Source organism: Seriola lalandi, unplaced genomic scaffold, assembly GCF_002814215.2.
Source record: "Seriola lalandi dorsalis isolate HSWRI2012SDOR001 ecotype SW California unplaced genomic scaffold, Sedor1 jcf7180002054720, whole genome shotgun sequence".
In the NCBI taxonomy this organism is placed as follows: Eukaryota; Metazoa; Chordata; class Actinopteri; order Carangiformes; family Carangidae; genus Seriola; species Seriola lalandi.
Window position 1 is genome coordinate 251,122 of NW_019525273.1, and position 6,441 is coordinate 257,562.

Below are 6,441 nucleotides of genomic sequence, written 5' to 3' on the forward strand. Positions count from 1 at the left end.
CACCAAATCACTACCCACAACCTCCTCTGATGGCGTGTGACTGAGCACGAAAGGTCGGGCAGAGCGGCCGAGCTGACTGACTCAAGGGCAGACGTTTAAAACCGGGGCTTTCAGCTAACAACTGTAACTTCTGCCTCTCAATCGAAACAATAACAAAAAGACGGCGCTGCGTGACGTCATGAAATAGCGAGGGATCATGGGAGTCGTTGTCTTTACCACTGCTACCGTTATCTCTTCCCGGTTTGGATTCCATCAGTGTCAGTGGTTCAGGAAATCAAACAGACCCGGTGATTCAAACCTGAATGAAGCAGTTTGACATTTAAAGTCGAGAGGACAAAGACGTCAGGGAGGAGTGGGAGCTGAGATTGATTTGTTTGTTTAGATTGTTTCTCTGATAACTTCTGGTTTTTACCAGCAGCTGAATTATCCACAGAGGTGTCCTCCTCTCCATAACACACACACCAGGGGATTAAACCAGTAGAAACAAAAAACAGAGATTCACTGACACTCTTCGGCGGACGCGGGACACCTCAGAGGCTGAGCTGCCTCACTCAAACATTTGTTTAATTTAATTTTAATTTTAATGTGGAAAAGTTGAATAAAAGTTCAATCAGCCCGAGAGTTTCTTACTTTTTTAGTCAGTTTGGTCGGTAAAATATCTGAAAATATCGTCTATAAATGTCCTAAACCCAAATATATTCAGTTTACAAAGATATAAAACAGATAAAAGCAGCAAATTTGCCAATTAATTTCCTGTCAATCAATTAATCATCAAATAATCACAGCTTCACTAAAAGTTCTTGTTCAATTCCAAAATTTCATGTATAAAAAAAGTTGTATTTCCTCTTATTTCTACTACAAATCCTCAACAACACTTTGTGTTATTTCAGGTTTATTTTACAGTACGTTTTGTGTAGTGGAAACTGTGTGACAAAACTCTCCTGTACTTTCATATTTCATCTTGTTTTAATAAAAACAAAAAACAGACTTCTCTTCAGTTAAAGTAGAAAGTAACAAAAACATGAAGATGTTGATTTTTATTTTTTGCAGATGTCTAACTTTGTATGCGAGTAAGACGTCGTTAGAAAAAGCAGCGTAAGACCAAACGGGGCATGTTTCACTGTGATTATTCATGTGAAGTTACAGTCATCACAGTGAAGAGCCCCCTCAGGAGCAGAGCGGCTTTAATACTCTTGTTTCTGATGCCTCTGCAAGTTCAGTAACGCACAAGAATCAACAACAGAGGGAGAGGAGTGCTAACTAGGTCCCTAGTTTTAACAAAAGTTGGCATAGCAACTGATATTGCAAAGGGAAATCATGCTTTATGGTAATAATCAACACATTTGGAGCGTGCCTTTGAGCAGTGGGATCGCTTGGCTGGAAGAAGCGATTGTGTAATACTTAGCAACACTAAAGAAATGAACGTGCAACTGAAGACGAGCCGTGTGCAGCGGAGTCTGCTCCTGACACTGTGCAGGTTACACAGGGAGAGAGAGTCAGGGTGCAGCTGCTAAGCGGCCGTCATTTACACCCTAACTGAGGTCAGTTTAGTCCCGGAGTCATCGTCCTCCTCTTCCTCCTCCTCCACTGCTCCTGACATTATCCAGGTTCTGCCTCCTGCCTGGCGCTCTGCCAAACCCCTTTTACCGCTCCGCTCCTGTGCCAATTTCTGCGTGATTCTTTTTTTTTTTCCTCTGTGCTCAATAATGCCATTAATGTCACTTTAATGAGTAGCACTCAATTTACAGCTCCTCTTCTAGTCTGCCAGCTCCTCCGATTGGTCACGGGGGACGGGACGGTCACGTTGAGGCGCTGCAGGAGAGTCAGACAGCGGATATCCCTGATATCTTAAATGAGGGGTTATGCCTGAACGGAAAAGTCTGCGTTGTGTTCTTTAGTCTAATTTTCGTAGCGTTAGTTTTCTGTCACGTTATGAACTTCAAGATACACAGTCGGAAAATGAGACAAAACCTTGTTTGACCTTTCACCCCACAACTGCTTCACACAACAAGAACTTTCACAAACTTTTAAAGATCTTCGACAATATGAAAACACGATTTGTGCATCAATAGATTACACTCTTGTCTTTTTGGTTACTGTGGTGATTTTTAAAAAGAACGTCCATGTGACTGCAGATCAGTTCATTTCAGTTTAATTCAATACAACTTTATTTTATTCCTGTAAGAGCGATCGTGCTCAGCAGCTCGCCACACAGATCGTCAGATCATCAGATACAGATCAGAGAGGAAACATATTCAATCACTGTTAATCACAAAACTATCAAAGGCTTTCATTCAAGTCAATTCAAGAAACTTTATTTGTCTCCAGGCAGCGACTTAAAGGACACATAGAGAAGACATTAAAAAAAATAACCACACAAATACACAAAAAAGAAAACACCCCCAGTGCAAGACAAACTGTACACATTAAGAAAAACAACGACCATGACATGAAGATACAACGTCAACAATCAACAACAGTGCAGAGCGACAAAACAAAAGCTGCAATATTATAATGAGAATCAACATGGGAGAATGACGTTATATAAACAACTGATGAAAAGTGCAATAGAAAACTTTTATTTATATAAACATATACATATATATATGTACAGCACAGGTGCATATTAGGCATTATGAATTATATTAAGCATAAAACGTAATAAATATATTAATGGATTAACAAATGATGGACAGGAGACATAAATAAATAAAACCCAAGTGGTAAAAACTGGACTTTTCCGTCAAATTAAAGGAGCTGTTTCTGTCAGTAATTGTCATCAGTAACATCTCTCATACATCAGACGAGGCCTAATAGAGAAGACGCGCCTCCTCTCACTTTAATCAGCTGAATGAATTCGTTTCCTCCTGAGTTTGACCCGGCCTCTCCGTCGGCCGCTCTGAGCTGAAACGCCTCTTAAAAGCTTCGCTCAGAAAAAGGAAAGCGGCGGCAGAGGAAGAATAGAATTCAATCTACCACCTCTGGAGAGCCGCGGCTCTTGGCGCTCGTCAATTGGATGCTAGCCGAACAGCCGCTAGCTGTTAGCACCCACCCCCACACACAGACACACACACACATACACACCCCCAATCCATCACCGCACTGCCCCTCAGTCTCTCTGCCAGCTCTGCCTGCCGGGTTTTTTTGCCCAGCACACCTTTCACAGGGCGCTGGCAAACAGGAAGCATACAGCACCACCCACCACTCCTCCCCTCAGCATCATAATCCCCACCATGACAGCTAGGGGCCGGGATATACAAGCTTAATCCCACTTGTACTAAAATACCTCCCGAGGTAGGGAGAGAGCGGCGAGGGAGGACGGGCAGGACATTTGACTAGACGAGCCCCGAGCTAATGGATCTGTTCCTGTTCCACTGGCTCGGTGGTAGGGGGGAGAAAAAAAAGAGGAGCTTTTTCTTTTTACCGGAGGGTCTCTGGTTTGATCCTGCTCTGGCTCTTGAGATTTTGGGTTTGGGAAATTGAATAGGAAATAGATTTCCTCCTTTTTAACGTCGACCTGCGTGGTGTCTGTCCTTCAGCAAAGTCTCCTGCAGAGGCTCAGTGTGAATGTGAAGAGTAAAACATGGTGTTACTAAAAAATGCTGCTTGAGCTGCACACTTCATTACATCTGAGTTAGTTTTCATAATTAATAATCGATAAATTCTTGCATTTTGTCCGCTGCCCTGGAACATTTAGTGTCACTCTAAATACCACATAGAACACATGATAAAAGTTTTTGATGCCAAACGTAAGATAAAGGTAAAAACTTGTAACCGTCGGTTCCCAACTTTTCCTATTTGAAAATATCCAAAAATTTTGGCGGAAGAAAGAAAAAACGTTAAAAGGAGTTTTTAAACATCTGTAATGTTTTTAAAATTCATTTCAGTTCAACCAATTTCAAAACATTATTTATATACATTTTTATGATTACATCATCACCCCAAAATTTTGCAAATGATTTATTGGCCCCGTTGCAATACCCTCTCTGGCCCACAGGTTGGGAACCGCTGATTTAACCCTTAAATCTTCAGGATTTCACAGTCGGTCACATGTGAGGCAGAAATTTAATACAGATTTACATGTGATATATCCCGCGCACTGCTCCTGCTTTAGCATCACGATTATTCTCCTCTGCAGAACGTCTAGAGAGACCGAAACATTAGCATGATCGATAAATCGTGATGCTGAGAAGAGCAGGAGTGCGGGATATGACACTTTCCAACGCTCCTGCACCTGTGACTTTCAGATGTGCAAATATCTTTATTGAAAAAAATCTTACATAAAATGTGATTAAAAAGAATATTAGAAGACCTCATTATTGTTTAATTCGTAATCATTATTTTATGTGACATCATCGCTGCCCGGCTGCAACACACTGTCCGCACAAAGTAGAAACTGGATGAATGAAGTTGGCTCGGTAGAATAACATGTTACACTCAGCTCTCGTCTCCATATTATGTTTTCAGTAAACATTAACGACCTTGTCTGTGATATGATCATTTGCGGAGCTGATTCTCCCGGGCGCTGCGTTTATGTGCCGGCCGACCCCGAGGCCCCTGCAGGGTGTTGAAAAACACATTTTGTAATTTCACACCACAAAAAGCATCAGAAATATAAACGCTCCTATTAATAATTTGTGTTTGGAGCGGCAGATAAAACATTTTTTTTTTTTTTTTATTGGAATCGGACTCAGATCCTTTTCGAAGGCGGTGACCGGCGAGTCGCTCACTCTCTGCTGCTTTTTTGATCTTTAATCAAATATTAGGAAAGTTAGAGGAGAGTCAGAGTCTGAGGTCACACAAACACTCCTCCAAAGTTTCCTCTGTGTTCACTTCCACAGCTGCTAACAAATAGGATGCGACAATCCTAAAGTTGAAAAAGGGAAATAGAAAAAAAAAAAAAAAAACTTTCAAAGGCTTCCAGGACAAGAGGGAGGGAAAGAGAAACTAGGCCATGAGTTTAATTCATTCTGATTTACCCTTGCATCCAGGAAACACACAACCTTATTGAGAGAAGCTCCTCTGAGGGAAAATGGGTTAGCTCTCCTCTCCCCTCGTCACGCTGGAGAGGCCTTGAGTTTCCTCGCACGAGCCTCCGGTAAAACGCCTAGTCAATTATTTACCTAACAGGTTCTTGTTTTGTTTTTTTTTTTCCTCTCCCTCTCTTCCTCTGTTAAATCAGCAGGATGACGGCCAGTTCCCAATTAACCCTCCTGCCTGTCATTAGGAGCGCCGGGTGTTAAACGAAGCCGGAGTGGGGTCGAAACGTAAAAATTCAGGTGTAATTTGCCAAAGACACGGATTAATGCTCAGCGGAGCGCGGCGCAGAGCAGGCTGGGGGCAAATTTAAAATTCATCATTTAGAGAAGAAGTGAAGAGGTTTTTATGGTTATGTCACCGGTCTCCTAGCAACCGGAGGCTGGCACCATCACGGAGGTCCAGTGGAAGATGTGGCTGAGAACAAATTGTGGCTAAATATATTACAAACAGGCAACAAGAGAGAGCGAGAGAGAGAGAGAGAGAGAGAGATACCTGAAGAGGGTTGTTGTGGTGTGGCCGTGAAATAAAGTTTAAAACACAAGTTAAAAACACTTTAATTAGAAGAGTCAGCGCGGTCAGCCTGAAGAAAGTCAAATCAACTGACGTCAAACTGACAAATATACAAATGTAATATATATAAATATCGGACATGTACGTCACTAAAATATGTAGATTTCTGTGAGAATGAACGTTAACATCAAGGATTTTAAAATACAGTTGAGCTATTCTGTTATATTTGATGTAAATGTCGTCATCTCCCTACATCATATTTAATTCTGGTGGAGAGGACTGAATTTATTTGATTTTGCTTTATAGTTTTTGCCTGGAAAAAAATCAGACTTGAAACAACTAATGTTATTGTAAAATGTAAAGTCTTCAATCCTCCAAATTTACAGAAATATGATTGAGGACATGACGCCACTGTCCTCCATGTTTGCTCCCACCCTGATGCTAATATTTATTATTCATCGATTTATTCACTCAGGATTAAAATAAAAGACAGAACTAATATTTTTGAGTCATATGGGAGTTTACCAGTTAAATGGTGGTTAAACTGTGACTGTGGAAAAGAGGCAGACTCTCACGTAGCTCCAGTCATCTTTAGTTCAAGACCTCAACAGGTGAAACGATCTCACCGATGTGACGTGATCGAAATCTCCAGAACAGCTACTAATTCGACCTACGTACGTCTACTTTTACAATTACAACACAATTACAATTAAAAGATGAGATCACAGTCAAAATTATTACTTTAGTTAGTTTCGGATATGATGGAGCAGGACAGTAGTTTGTCTTGAGGTCAGAGGTCAGCCAGGTCTGATCCCTGCGTGTTGTCAAATCAAAACGTCCTGTTGTTAAACACGTAGACAGTGAAATGTGTCAGGCTGCAGGAAACCCCCT

At 41.3% G+C, this 6,441-nt stretch overlaps 1 protein-coding gene across 7 annotated transcripts in view; it reads left to right on the forward strand.

Annotated features, from left to right (window-relative positions):
- Positions 1 to 6,441, forward strand: part of mef2d (myocyte enhancer factor 2d) — a 98,242-nt gene that overhangs the window by 63,583 nt on the left and 28,218 nt on the right. The gene's annotated exons all lie outside the window — the stretch shown is intronic.